The sequence below is a fragment of the Vigna radiata genome, chromosome 3, assembly GCF_000741045.1.
Source record: "Vigna radiata var. radiata cultivar VC1973A chromosome 3, Vradiata_ver6, whole genome shotgun sequence".
Lineage (NCBI taxonomy): Eukaryota > Viridiplantae > Streptophyta > Magnoliopsida > Fabales > Fabaceae > Vigna > Vigna radiata.
The window spans coordinates 1,903,338-1,919,839 of NC_028353.1; the positions used below are offsets into that span (position 1 = coordinate 1,903,338).

The window sequence follows — 16,502 nt, forward strand, 5'->3', positions numbered from 1 at the left end:
CTTTTTAAATTTATTTTCGACATTTAATAAATAATTTAGTTAATTAACTTCTATTTACGCGATATGACACGTAAAACATATGATACAAAATGATTACGTAAACGATAGATACATCCAGATTGAGAAATATCTTTGACGTCCACGAAAAAAATCATAAAAATTATCATTTTGTTTATTTTTATATCATATACTAATATCGAAAATGAATTTTACTATTTTATGCTTTACATAAACCTTTTTAAAAACAAACTAAAATGATTATACTTCATTTATAAAAGACAGGATTTAAAAAAAAATTTGCTCACACTACGAAACCTAGAGATGGACGATGAATTGGTCATGTATGACTTCCTGATGGCGAAGATCGATGGTGCCAATTTACTACTTTTTCTTTGCTCGCTTTTGATCGGGTCGTCTTCAAATATATTAGTACATTCCCTCTTTTCCTATGTTGCTTCCTATGTTTTGAATTAATCAAAAGTTGTTTTTCCCGTCACTTGAATTTGAATTACCCTCGATATTCCTTTGTATGATTAGATTTGCCGTGTAAAAAGTTAAGAAAAATTCCTTTCATGCAGCAGAGCAATGAAAAAGGTGATAAGAAGCCCTAATGAAAGGTTAATATTTGGTTAACTAGTTATAAGCACAGTATATATAATTAAACGTTAATCAATAATTAAAGAAGCTTATTAGATGGTTACATACGTACGTACGTTCTTTACATTTTCTATATAGTTTTTGACGAGGTCATCGCGATACTGGGTAGCGCGTATATGGGTGTTTTGGAGTCCAAGGTATGTTGCTTCCCATTTTTCAACCTTCAAACATTAATAGTCAAATCAAAGCACTAAAAAAATTCAAACACAACCACTATATAAACCTAGTATGTCTGTCCCCTTCCACTTTCATATCACAAAACCTAGCTCTGGTAACTGTTTCTCCAATCATTCATCAATGGCTCTGTCTCACAGGAGGATCCTCTCCAGAGTTTTTCAGATTCTGTTGGTCACCTTCATCATTTTCGTTGCTTCTCGAGAATCTGGAGTAGCTTGCAGACCATTATTCTTACATTATCAATGGTCATGGGAATACGGCCTTCTCTTTCAGTCCCTTCCAAACGCACCAGCACCACCATCAGGTGGAGATCCCACACATCCCTGATTCCATCACCTTCAATCTTTTACACAGATTAGTCCTTTTAGATTAAAGAAAAAACAAGAATCTAAGGACTCTATCAACCCTATTTGTCCTACGTGATATATGTCACCGGAGCAATTGCAGTCTCCGTGCACACGTTTCACGTGGTTGTAGATTATTTCCATTTTTATTATTTTTTTTAGCGTTTTTCATGTTTTCACATGTAAATGCTTTTTCAAATTTACTTCTTGTATTCACATTCCATCAATTGTGATACTCTCACACAATATATATATTATTCATTTAGGTTTGTTGCCATTATTGTATGCTAATCTTTGCTTTAGCATTAAAAAGAAAACCATCTTAAGTTATAGATTAAGCTCTTTAATCATTACGTGTTCTTTCCGTTCTCAGGCTGCAGCAGGGGCTGTTAAGCATGTCGACAATAAAATAATATAACTGAGGAAAAAATTAAATATTTACATGTAAAAGAACAAGTTTTTTAATATATTTTTGGACGGCCGGAATTTATTTGAATATTTTTTTGTTAAAAAATTGAGATTGGCGCGGTCACCATGTCATCCTTGGCTGCGTGCGTTTAAAGTTGAAAAAAAAAATGGTTGTACCTAATTTTGCTGAAAGCTGGAAGTAACATTCGATTACATTTTGTTTAACTATAAAAGATGACGAATACATATGGCGAGTTAGATGAGTTAATATTGGGCTATCTAATGTTTTTAAATTGACCATTGAATCTTTTACTTGTTCAGTCGGCGATTCCAATGTATAAGAGCATATCTGTTTAACACAGTACAATTTCGCTAAAAATCTCTTAATCTAAAACTACAGGCTGAGATGAGTTTTACTGATTCAATGCACTAATATTTTGATAAATTATTTTACTGAAACTCAGAGATTAATTAAACCATAACCTTAAGACAGTATATGTCTTTGGGAAACAACGAAAACTCTTAATATAGAGAGATATACTTTGATTTATCCATGCCAAATGTGTCATACATCGATCTAAAGTTGAGAATCAACCTAGCATTTCATTCATTCTTGAAATGAAAGATCAAAAGCCTATCCGTTAAATATGTCTTTTTTAATTTTACATATTCAAATATATATTAAAAATACATTAGAAATATTTTTTTACGTTGTACTTGATTAATTAATATCTCCGATTAAATAATTTAAAATAATTATTATTTTTATATGTTAAAATATTTTATTATAATTAATAATTAAAATTTAATTTATAAATTTATATCTATATATAGATAAATATTTCTTTTTTTGTATTATTTTTACTTCTATCTTACGTTTTTATAATATAATTCTTAATTGATTTTTTTAAAAAAAATATAATTGTTAACTGATTTTAGAAATAATTGTTATTTTGAAATGTTTTATATAAAATTGATTTTTTTTTTCTTTATTATAACTATAGTTTTTATGTTAAGGTATTTTTTAATACTTTTAATTATTATCTTTTATATATTAACCTAATCAATTTATATATATTATTAATTTATGACATAATATCTAAAAAAATTGGACACATATATTAATGAAAGTATTATTAATTTAAATTATATTATTATCACTATATATTTAGATTCTTCAAGTAATATAGTAAAAATATAATTTTCAATTTTTTTTTTATTTTATTTAAAAGAAAAGTAAACTGCGGTCAGCCAATCCCATCTTATTTTTTGCTCACGACGGACCAGATATAAGTCATAAGTCAGAGCAACGGCTAACAGATTGAAAACTGTGTAACTTGACGTATCAAATTTTGACAGGTTTTACACATCTTGATAGCCTCCATCGTCTATTTAAATAGAAAACATATGGTGTTTTTTTATGACATGCACCAACTGAAAACATATTAATCATTCCAAAGGACTAAGATTAATTCACACGTTGTAAGTTATGATGAAAAGAAAACACAGCTTCTAGTTTTTTAATTGACAAATGAGAAACATATATATAATTGTAATTAATTTATATCTAAAATTAAATATAATTATATGAAATTAATGTATATAGTTAAAAAAAATGGGTTAAATATTTGTGTATAATTAGGACTTTGATTTAAAATCAATAAAACTAGTACTTATTATTTTATATTTTTCTTTTGTACGATCAGATTCGTCAATAATCGCCAATCTCACCGTTTATCATTTTTTTTTTAAATTTTCCTATATATAATATACTAATGTTGTGTAATTATCTTATTGTTGTATATGGTTCCTTAAAAATCATATCCAATTTAAAACGAGCATGAGAATATCAAAATTTATAATTTTTGCAACAAGAATTTTACATAATTAAATTTATGACAGTCTTTATTTTTAATAAATTATTAATACTTGTTAATTTGTTCATAATAAACTTCCAAGTAAAGAAGAAATTAATATCTTAAAAATTTTGAAAGTATTTTTCAAAAATATTAGTAAATAGATTAAACACAATTGAACCATGTTAATAATAAAAATAAAACTATACAACTTATAAATAGAGATTTGAGATAAAGAGAAAAGTTACATACACTTACTTTTGCATTAATTGATAATTGTCAAACGGTTTGACCTAACAAACTTTCCAGAACATTCTAGCATCCATCATGGAACTAAGTGATCAATAACTAAATCTCATATGGTGATCATAAGGAACATGACTAGTAACGTAGCAGCAAAGGAGTTAGAGAACCAACCTAGCCTGCTTGAAATGTTTAGGAACACATAGAAGAAGATGGAGGAGATGCAATGTAGGTATGAGGATGAGTGATGATCCTCCGGGCTAAAAATGCAACTGCATCAAGAACAAAGTGCCTGACATTTGTGGGAGGACCCATGCAAGACCCTCCACGAGGACAACATAGGAGTCAACAAGGACAATTGTTCATGCAAACAGTCAACATAGTCGGATTTCCTTCATGGAAAAATGGAAACCTCCCTGCACGATAGGTGAATCCCTCTAACTTTTGAGAAATGTGATAGTTTAATCAATCCTACTAAACTTCTTAAAATCTTCATAAACTAAATGACGTTGTATCGATTATATTCCTGAAATAACTCTAATTGTAAATTTATTATTTCATGTGTTAATATTACCGTATAAGATCTATATGTGTTATTGAACTAACTATATCTACAGTTCTTTTCTTGGACCAAGAGTGAAAATCTCTCTCAAAAGGTTGTCTAGAGATTGTTTCTCTCAATCAAACAATACTCTTCTCTAATTAAATCTCTAGTTTAAGTGTTAACTATCAATCCATATATCCTTTGAGAATATACATTGTTAAATTTATTTTGTTACATTAAAGTTAATAAATTCTAAATACCCATGAGAGAGAGTTTGTGAAAGTATAACGTTTAGTTGTTATTTTGTTTTTCAAACTTTATAAATAAAAGAAAAATGGATCATGAGATTGTGATGGCATGAAATTCAAGCAATCTAGCTCACTCATCATCTACGGAACTTATTCAAGACATAGCGCAGTTTCCTTTATACATGATTTATATTTATGTCAATTAAATTGTAGTATGCGTGCTAGCTAAGAAAAATATCTGTCAAAATTTGCTGCTCAATTATCTTTTACGTAGTTTTTTTTTTTCAAATTTATCCATCTTTTTAATAATTAATTTGATAACAATCTTTTCTACATGAAGATATTTATAAGATGATATAAATTTTGTACTCTCTTTGATGTCATATTATAATTTGACAATTTTTCCTTTTAAAAAATGAAAATAATTTATTTATTTAGTAAAATAAATAATTGAATAACTTTTTATTTTACAACAACTAAATAAGTTCTCCATTCCAAAATGATTAAATATTTTTTAAATAACAGTTGCATAATTTTTTATTACTATTTTTATAAAATTACGTGTTTTCTCTCTCTCTCTCTCTCTCTATATATATATTTATATATTCTTTGCTGATAAAAAAATACTGAGAAAATTTTAGTGTTTGTTTTGTAATATTTGAAAATGCGTAAGAATTTATGACAAATTACACGCATAATTTATTTCCACCCTTGAAAAGTTACATTTCCTAAGACAAACATTAGGAAAAGTCATTTATATCCTCTAACTAGTTTTGTTCATTTTTATCTGTTCAAACATCCTCGTAGAATCGGGTGCTCAATGGATTTGCAATTCATTTATATTGCCCTAGAACGTAACATAAAATGTTAAACTATCTCATCTACATAATCACCAATTTTTCTTGCTTAACGCATTTCTAGGTTGAAAATTAACTACAATTAATAAACTGATTTTAATATTTGTAATTTTACACTAATTTTTTTCCTTCCAAACAGCGGTCTTGCGACTTATTCAATTTAGAGAAATTGTTAAGTTTAGTCAAGAGTTAGATTTTCTTCTCATCTTTTAATATTGATAATTATTTTCTATAATAATTCTACACTACTCAATGATAGTTTCTTATTCAATGAATTAATGTTTGAAAACGATTTCTTAAATAAGTTTGTTTTAAATTAAAATAGCCCAAAAATGTTTTCTCTTATTTCACACTATGCACCAGTTAAGCAACATTGTGTACTTGCATTTTTTAAATTGGAAATGATTTTTGAAAATAAAAATTAGACATAACCTCGTATATTTCATATTAAGTGTGTGTATATGTAACATACCAACCATAATAATAATAATAATAATAATAATTTTATTATTATTATTATTATGGAAAACCGAGTGCATGGAAATTGAATAAGATGTGTTGTCGCAATTGGACTTTTGCATTTGATCCAAATATACTATGATCACACTGAGAAGACCGTATGTTTGGCGTTCAAGTTGCGTAGTTATTTGATTTATTATAAATTTGTGAGTCAAATTCAAATTCAAATTCAAACATTTTGAAATGACGACTACTGAGAAAGTCAATTCACACAGCAAGGATGCGTTTGAGGAAACACAAAAATCATAATCGATCTCAGTGGGTAAGGCCGAGAAACTATTACTGCATGTTTTTCCACCGTCACAGTGTTGCAGTTTTTATTAAATCATTCTAAATTTTAAATTAATATAGCGGTGTTATTATATACACACAAAAGACACGAGTCAATATATCATTCAATAAATTTATATAAAAAATATGTCTTGATGGGAATTATGAATAAACTTATATCTACTATTCGTGTTGGAACAATGTGTCACAAGAATCATTTATCTTTTTCTAATTGGTCTTATCAAACTTAAAAGCACTTAAAAGGTGTGGAATTTATAATTAAAGGTAAAAAGCTATATTTATTTATGAAAATATTATACCATCACTTTTACATTGATTATTAATTCGTGTTAAAGGTTTGGTAGACAATTAAATTAAATGTGGGTAGGAGAGGAATACTCTAAGACATATAATTAAGGATTTTTTTTTAAGATTAACTATCATGATATTCTTTCAAATAAATTTATGTTAAAGATGAATTTTGATACCTGAATTATATTAACACTCAAAAGTTTATCAATTATTTATTTATTAAAAAAATAAAATAAAATAATAGAATACAAAATATAAAAGACCACATCAAACTTTTAATAAAAAATACATTTCACAAACCAAGTAAACTATATTTATTATGAAAAAAAAACCTAAATAAATATATTGAGATAAAATATTAAATCACTTATGCCTTAAAGCTAAATTAGTTAACTTAGGGATATAATGATTCTCTTACAAAAACATGAGAAATTTTGAAGTTCAAATGGTTACAAGCATCCACCTTATTTTTCTCTAAGATTCTAAAGAAACACTTGTTGATAAAAAAAAAACTGTGATACATTAAATAGTCACTTTCCAACCAAAGTCTTTATAAGCTCTCTCTTAAAAAATGTTTCAATGTATAAAGAATTCTATAAATTTGCTATAAATAAAGTTTGTATCTCTAAAAAAAGTTCAAAAACTACTCAAGTTTTCACATGACTCCTCTAAAAATACCAGTTCATAAAGTCAAACAGGACAATCTCTAACTGCACAATAATATTTATCTTTAAGTCAATTGACAAATGAAACTTGTCATATTACTTCTATAAATAAAATCATCATATATTCCCTAGTTTGAATATTAAACAATTTTAAACACAAAAGGCTTAGTGACAATATTATTCATATGCTTCTTAAATTTATTTACACTCACCCAATAACTCTTCAACTTGAAATGGATACTCTTCATTAGTAAGATTTTCTAAAGTTATTAAGTGATTTATAATGATTTTGAAAATTCATTATTTTTATATTCATTTTTATACAAATATTCATGTATAAAAGATGATTTAACAAAAAAAAAAAAGATTAGATAAAATTTTCCTAATAAAAATTAAGTTAAAAATGGTTTGAGCCTTAAAGATGTTTATGAAGATTAAAGGAAAGATGCTTTAATTAGAGAGAAATTGAAAAAACCTGCTTGAACAGAGTTAACAATATTTTGTTTGAAGAAAATATAAGAATACTTTGAAAAAATTGAGTTAAAGGATATTTTAGTTGAAACTATGACAAAATAATTATATAATATTTTTAACTTTTTACGTCTATTAATAATTTGAAGTCTATGACGTAAATATATATTTGGACAAATCTTTTAACATAAATTTACATCAAATTTTATAATACTTGTAGTATTTTTTTTTGTAATTAATTTTAAAAAATAGTTTTGATTTAAAAGTGAAAATTAAAATATAAAAAGATATCAATTGCAACAATTTTGTTCTATATAAAACAAATGACAATAATGTACAAAACGAAAAAGAATCACAATAGAAATATTCATGAATTTTGTTATTAAGATCTCAAAGAAAATCACATAAATATATAACAAAATACATTTGACTTACGAAAACTTCAATACAATCGACATAATCACCAAAAAAAGACCTATAACCACCACGAGAAACTTATCAACAAAGAAACATATTATCGAGTTTTCCTTATTTACAAAAAATACAATCACACTCTTTTAATGTCTAATTCTTTTGTAAGGCAATTGACCCATTTTTCATTAATGTGAGTGAAGTTAAAATTGTTGCAAACCAATGTTGAGAATTTTATTTTTTTTTGGTGAGGCTTAAACCATAAGTTAAAAGGTTGAATGAAAAATTTCTTAATTAAGGTCAAGCTAAATATGGACTAATGAAGATTAAATTATTGATTTTTTGATTGAGATTGAAACAAAAAATCCCTTAACTTAGAATAAAATTTGATGATGCTCTTATAGACATGTAGTTGAAGATGCTCAACTAAGATTAAGTTGTTGATGATACTCTTATTAAGATTGACTTAATGATGCTCAAACAAAATTCGGCCTGTAAATACTCTAGCCAATGCTTAAGGAAATATTTGTTGATATCAAGATATAAAAATTAAAGTAAAGTTAAAGATGATTTAGTTAAAATGCTTTAACAAGAATTGAGATGAAATTAATTTGGTGGAGATTAAATTGAAATATTTTAGTTCATTTGAGTTTAAATTACTCTGACCAATGTCAAGTTAGATATATCAGTAAAACATTATTAAATAATAATAAATTTTAGAAACATAAAATAATTATTTATTATAATGATTAATTTAGATACTAATTTATAAATTAAAAATCATTAATATCTAAAATAGTTTTACAAAAAATTATGATTAATTTATGAATTAAAGTATAAATTGGATTTTTATTAATTTCCAAAATTTTAACCTCTAAATTAAATCTCCACGTTCGACTCGAACTACGTAATATGTTGCATAATTCTCAAACAACATAAGATTGGTGGCTACTATCGCATAATCTTGGAATTGGATTCCAAAACCATCAGATAATTTTGTTGGAATGACACACAAACAAGCTATGTGTTCAGAACAAGCACATTGTCTATAGAGCTATTTTATCTTGCCCAAAAGCATTTCTTCACAATTTATTTTGCATATTAGACTTTATAAAAGCCCGAAAACCACATATACATATATGCTAATCTTAGATCAAGTTACATTCCTTCATAAAACCTTCTCTAACATTCATAAATACTTCTCTACCACTCATTGCTGATAAGGTAACTAAGGCCTTAAAACTTAGAAATACTTCATCCTAACAAAACAAAATAAAGGCATTACTCATTTTAAAGAACACAGTAACAAGGTTTGTTAAAATAATAAAAATAAAAATTATTACTACTGTATATGGTCTTTCCAATCCTGTGTATCGAACGACTCTTTCAAGATCGACCAACCATCCAGGTCGACCATCCAGGTTGAACGGTTCTTCCCAGGCCAACCAACCATTCATGTCCACCAATCGTTTAATCCAACCATTCAGGTCGACCACATGGTTAGATTGTAAACAATAATAGCTCATTGAGTCCCTAATGAAGGTTAATGTGTGATTGAGTCGTCATTAGGCTGACAAAAGGTAAATGTCAATTACGACTAGTATAAATAAAGATCTCATGTATGATTTCTGGATCACGATGCACAATATATGCATTACTTGTTGTACTAATTGTTCGATTACATTACTAATTTGAGTGTCGGAGTGCCTTATACAGGTACCCGCCCTTACGACTTAGAGAAGGAGGAGGGGGAACGAACAATACAACTTGGAGTACAAAGACAACTAGACAGTCATCCGACCATCAACAAACCTGCCCGGTCTTAGAGACAACAAGTAAGGTCCGCCACCGGTCTTCAAGACAACCTATAGAGTTCTTAGGTTTGTCCAGTCTTCAAGGTTCGTCCGGTCTTCAAGGTCAATCTAGTCTTCAAGGTCCATCCGGTCTCAAAGACAACATAGAATGTTTTGAGTAAGGGACTTCCAAACCCTACCGAAACAACTATTGTTATAAATTAAGAACGAAGAGGTATTTAACTTATAAAATAAAACAACTTTTTGTTATAAACACCACAAAGTCTCTTGAAATTATAGATGAAATTTTATTGACGAAAATAAATCTATTGATAAATTTAAATTATTGAAAAATTTTAATTTTAAAATTTTAATTATGAAGGGATTTATTACCTAAAAAAATCCCATTAATAGAAAATTTCTCACCCTAAATCTTGCATTTAGTATGTGTAAACACAAAATCCATTCTTCATTTTTTTCTTACGTCACACAATCTATCACTACTGGAATCCAAGACCTTTAAATACATGAGAGGTCTAACCTCTTGATCTTTATCTCTTATTCACACCCAAACAATAGAACTATTGACTTGTCTTGTTGGTTGAGACACCAAACGCATTCCTCACTACCACATGAACATGGCTTATGCTACATCTTCTTTGCCATCGAGCTTCGCTCTTTCCATCAGAGACTATTACCGCAAAGAGGAGGAAAGCAAGTGCCCCTACCCCTTTCCCCCTTTCATCATGAAAAGTTTTTCCATTTTTGAACAATAGTAAGACATTTGCTAATGATGTTGATTCTGGGTTTGAGGAAGATTGTGATAGTACAGGTGTCAATGGTGAATGTTTTGTATCTTGATGAGGTTTATTTATAAGCACTGTACTTGTAGGTAGAGTTTGCTGTGTAATTTCAAGATCCATCTTCCAGTCAAATCCACTTATTATCCTCCTGTGGTCTATTTTACTGTGCAAAACTAGTTTAAAACCATCTCTCTTCTCCGAAGATTTCAGCATATTATTTTTCTTTTCAATCCTAATGTTCCAATATCCATTGTCTTCTTACAAGAATCTTATTTTCAATTCAAGTACCCCTTTTTTACTCAGTGATGTAATAAAAGATCTTATAGCTAATTAAAAAAAAAATGTGGCTACGGGAAATACCATAAGAGTTTGACAATTCAACATGCTTGCATGCTACGCAGCATTTATTCTTCTTTCATGTTCTTTTTATGCTCAAATAAGGACCAAACACAACAGTGTTATATATGTACTTTTAAGTCTTTGAGAATTGACATCGCTTTCCTTTTTTAGGGTATACACGGACTTTTGACCTTTTCTATTGAGTTGCCTGATTTCTTAGACACGAAAATGTTAATTGGCCAATTAGTCTACTTCTCTTAACAATGCTAATACTTTATCCAACAAAGTTTTTTTTTTTTTTATATATATATATAAAATTGAAATAAAAAAAGAGTTTCTTTTATGTAAATCACATGGCTTTAATTTATTGAAAAGAGTGTTTGTATCTTTGGAACACAATGTTCTCTTCTCCTGAACCATGTGAATTAAAAAAAGAAAATCACCAAGGGATAACTGAGAAAAAGGGGTATCTGCACTCTAATAAACAAGATTGGGTCAATTAATAGCGTTAAAAATCACTTAACAGTAGCGTTAAACAAGAGAGTCATTAATTATAATATAAATTGTATATATTTAATAGGTAAAAGTTGAATATCTGGATTGTTAAGCACGTTGGAGGCAGCAGTTTTTGGAGTCCGACAATGGTAATTTACTTTTCTTTGAATCGTCGATGTTGAGGTATTGTCAATCTTCAACCATGTATACCCAGTCAATAGTACAACTGATCAACCACGAGAAGCACCGGTCAATTGATCAAATAGCTTATTGCCTACGTATATGATATATATAAATATTGGGAGTGCTACCACCTACCTTTCACCATCTATACTCAAAAAACTCATTTTGTTCGACCTCTTTAATTTTGATCCATTGATCGGTTACTTTAAAACAGCTACGAATGGCATTGTCTAAGAGAATGATCCTTTTGGCAATTCTACTAATCATCTTCACCATTTTTGTTGCTTTTCCTGAATCTGGAGTAGCATGCAGAACATTACAAGAAGATCAGTGGTTGAGGCAATCCACCGGAATTTTGTTGCAGGTCCTTCCACGGGGACCTGTTAAGCCATCAAGTCCAGATCCAATTCATACATAACAAACATTCTTACTATATTTTCAACTATTTTCTCTTTGCTTGTGCTGGCTCAGAATATCCACCATCTTCGGTTTCCATGCAAAACTGTATTATACCTTTTTAATTTACTACTTTAATTGTAATCTGATACAATTCTTTAATTCATATACTAATAACATTTGCTGACAATAAAATCTGTAGCACCTATACTGTGCAAATTAAGCAGTTTGTATTTCATTTGTGATGATAAAAGAATAATGAATTCGAATAATGTAACCTTTTTACGATAGCAATAATAATGTTTACTATGGTTTTGAGTGGCTACAATGTGGAATATATGAAAACATAGAAATAACATAATCTTTAAAAATGAAAAACCAGATCTCGATGATATTTTTGTGTAAGTCAAACTAAAAATATGGATATGAATTAAAGGAAAATAGTTAAAAACAAACTTTCATATTCAAGATGGTGTATTGAACTAGTGGATTACTTAAACTTTATTTCATGATTAATTTGTGAGAAGATTAAAAAGCAAGTTAAACAAAATAGATGTGTATAGTAAATAAATAGAAATACTTCGTGAGAATGCAAATGTAACATTTGAATGACAATCAATTATATACAAAAGATTTGCAAGGGCAACCACAACAACGATTAATGCACAAATACTTACCAGTGACCAAAGTATATTCTTTCCTCTATGAAAATTGTTGGATGAAATAGATGAAACAAACACCAATAAATCATAAAGATACAAATTTTTACTTTTTTAAAAATAGGAAAATGATATTTTAACACCATTTTTTGACATCATTTTGACACTGCACACGTGTCAAAATGTGGTTGGACGATTTCAAATTAAAAAAACAAACTTTAGTTTTTCTCTTCCAAATATATCCATGTCTCAACTTTTTTAATTTGAAATCGTCCAATCACATTTTGACACGTGTACAGTGTCACAATGGTGTCAAAAAATGGTGTTAAAGTATCATTTTCCTTCAAAATAATCTTCTCGCAAGAATTTTAAAATAGCGTGGAAAACAATTGAACGATGCTCCCGCTGACACATTGATTGTTCCACACAGCTTGTCCATGTTTCAGACAAGACAGCACTAGTCACAAAGAAAACATTATTAGCCTATTTAGTTGTAGTGTTTCATATTATTTTATATGATAATAAAGTGTTAGAGAATGTACTATTAATTATTCTTATGTACTGTCTTCCAAAATACCTGCAGGTGATCAATGTCTACCATATGTTCTTATGTTTATTCTTTAGATTTCATTTAGTTGATTATGGCGGCGAGCATATACAATGATATGTTTGTCCTTGAAACTAACAGCAATGTATAAGGGCTGGTCCTCAAAAATCTTTTGCAAAATTGTTTTCAGGTATGTTTTCCAATTTTTTGAATCTGAGCGTTGTCATAAATCAGTTCACTTCTTTCTGGTACACAGGTGAATATGATTAGAAATTTAAGTATAAATCTAAATTTCATATAGGATAAAAATGAGAAAATGAAACAATGAATAAAAGTTTTATTAATTTATTATTTTAAAGTTTTAGATTAAAAGTAATGTTATATTTTTTTTTTCGACAAATCTAAAAACTACATCTTGAGTACTAAATAACCTAATTAGTAGTTGTCGCTGGCATGGAATTAGACGCCATTTGTGACATACAGGAAATAAGTAATTGATAATTTGACATGTTCGCATGCAACACGGCCGTTTATTTTGCGTTATTGTTCATATTATGTTGGACAAATTAATAACAGCCAAAAACATGGTGTTGACATCTGTTTTCTTTTTCAGCGTTCTTTTGACAGGTTCAAAATCAAAATCAGTTATTAGTTAAACAGACATGAAACTTAGTGATTGTTATTGCACATTTGAAAAAACTTTGAATACTTTATTTATTTCTATATGTGTAAAGGTCTGAAAATTATTTTAAAGCCATTAGGCCTTAATACGTGGAGCAGCCAAGCCCATCAAACTAAGGGTGCCTTAGCTTTAGAAGAGGCTTTTCTAAAATCAGATCTTTCACTAAGCCATTTTTCCTTCTCTCTCTAAAATCAGGTTCTTTAAATCCTCTGCCTTCTCTCTAGCTTTACTCTCCATTGAACCGTTCAAATCTTACTTGGGTGCTGCCAAACCGTTCCTGGCGTCAAGGGCTTCACTTCGAACCGATTATTTTCTCTGTCTCCTTCTGGTAAGTTGTTTCCCTGTTTCCTCCGCCATTTTCGAAACCTAGGATTTGGGGTTTTACCGGTTTAAAGCAGTTACAACCCCTTTTCTGATTTCTATTGTGTTTTAGTCCTAAGAGTTGTTCTCCATCACCAATTTGGTGATTTGTAGGTTCTGTAAGTGCATCGCCGTGTGGGTCACTGTTAGGGCGTTTTCTGTAGACTGTACGGGACAACCTAGAGGTAAGGGGAGTTGATTATTTTTTTTTAGGAATTTATTTTATAAAATAATTACATGTTGAATGTTGAACTGATGTGTTTGTGAAGTTGCTCTGCAATTGTTAATTTTACTGGATGCCAGTATAAATCTGTGAATTGGCATGGTGATGAATCTTATCTGCTTTGAATTGAGTTGTTAACTGAAATTGAATGTAATATTGTTAAATTGATTATATAAGATGTGAGAGAAACTGGGTAACAGAGGAAAAAATAGGACGATGAGTTTTTGGATTTGTTAGATTTCCTTTTAATATCAAGATTGATATAAATAATATATTATACTATATTCATTTGGTTTTGTGATCTTTGTATAGAATATAAATATATATCTTTTACTTACCTTTGCATATTGTATAATAATATATATATAACTTTTATATGACTGTTTAGAAACTTAATATTAATATATCTTTTACATTCTTTTGTATATTATATAATATATATAACTTCTATATAAGTGATTATATTACATATATTATATAATAATATATATGTATCGAAACTTAACAGGATTAAGTTATATTTATTATTATTATTATTATTATTATTATATATATATATATATATATATATATAAAAATTAGAAGCAGAGATTGTGTGATTTTAATTTCTATTAATATAATATAGTATAGAAAAGAGAATAAAGTTTTATTTTGAGTGAAGTTTGGTTACAGAGTTCGTGAGTTTATAAGTTAGAAAAAAAAAATATAATTAAATAAAGGAATGGTCGTGGATTTAATGTAAACATGTTTTAGTTTCTTTTATCTATTATTTTATATAGGGAAGGTTACGTCCAGGAGAGAAACTTTTTATTTGGATTGGAATTTTGAATATTTTAATAGGATGGGATCATTTGATTTTAAGAAAATTAAAAGTGAAGGTGCAGGGGAGAAGTTCCAGTATTTTCTTGGTTTGATATTTTCAAAAGTGTAGAGATTTGTATTACTACTTATAGGTCTCATCGATGGTAGATTGAGAAGGGTATATCTTTTGTTTAAGGGAGTTTTACGTGAAAAGTTACATAGGTAGTGGAACAGAAGAGGAGTAATTGTATTGCCTTCTTGGGTTTTCTTATGAATAATGTTACACTTCAGGGTTGAAGTCTACGAAGGATTGGTTAACTTATTCTTTTGATTAAATAATTACTTTGAATTTTAGAACTTTAACATGTGTGTTGATTCTAATCCAAAGTATAGGAGTTCGAAAGTAAAGAGGTATGATTTCCAGGTTGTTCATGGTAAGTTTCAAAGTACATTATAATTCAAGTTAGTAAGTGTGATTCAAAGTGTTGAATCTCTTGGTGAGATTCTTAGTGTTTTAAAATGAAAGTAGGGGCTCAGCCTTGGGAGTCATTCTGACGCTTCAATGGTCAATCAAACTCACTTAGAGAGGTTGAACCATGTGGTGAGAAGTAGCAGGAGGTCCTTAGTCTTGGGGGCTCCCAGTATGCCTCAAGGCGCGGAACGGACTAACCTCGTGAGTGTGGCAGGGTGGGGAACCCAAGTTTCATAAGTCACCACGGGTACAAGACTCGCCATAGCCCGACTATCATTTTAATGTCCGGACGAGTCAAGTCTAGAATGAACATTGCTTATGTTGTATTTCTTACTATTTTGATCTAAGTTCACTCTTGTATGATTATATGTTTAATCTGATACATGTTTTTTTTTATATAATTAGCTCACCCTTGCATTGCTTGTGTTGTGCCATGTTTGTGTGTGCTTTCCGGTTGCGATGATCATCCATTTTGGATGTGAGTAGAGGAGAATGAGGTCTCCCTAGAAAACGTCTTGGAAGGAAATGAAGATGCTGCTGCTTAGACTCTTTAGGATTTCTAGGCCTGTTGAGCCCTTTTGGAACACTTTTAAATTTATGTCATTTTGAGATACTCTAGCACTTTAAGTTTCAAAGTCTTACTCAAAAATTGTGGATGACTGTAATCCTCATACTTTAATTACTCTAACTGCTTTCTAGTATTGTATGTGGTGACGTCTTATTTTATATGTATGACGTATATAATGGGGATGTCACAATTTGTATTT

At 28.9% G+C, this 16,502-nt stretch overlaps 1 long non-coding RNA gene across 1 annotated transcript; it reads left to right on the top strand.

Annotated features, from left to right (window-relative positions):
• The first annotated feature begins 13,998 nt into the window (after positions 1–13,998).
• LOC106757507 lies at positions 13,999–16,502 on the top strand. Its single transcript, XR_001375516.2, has 3 exons — positions 13,999–14,207; positions 14,354–14,424; positions 16,222–16,502. It is a non-coding gene; the product is annotated as an uncharacterized LOC106757507 (long non-coding RNA).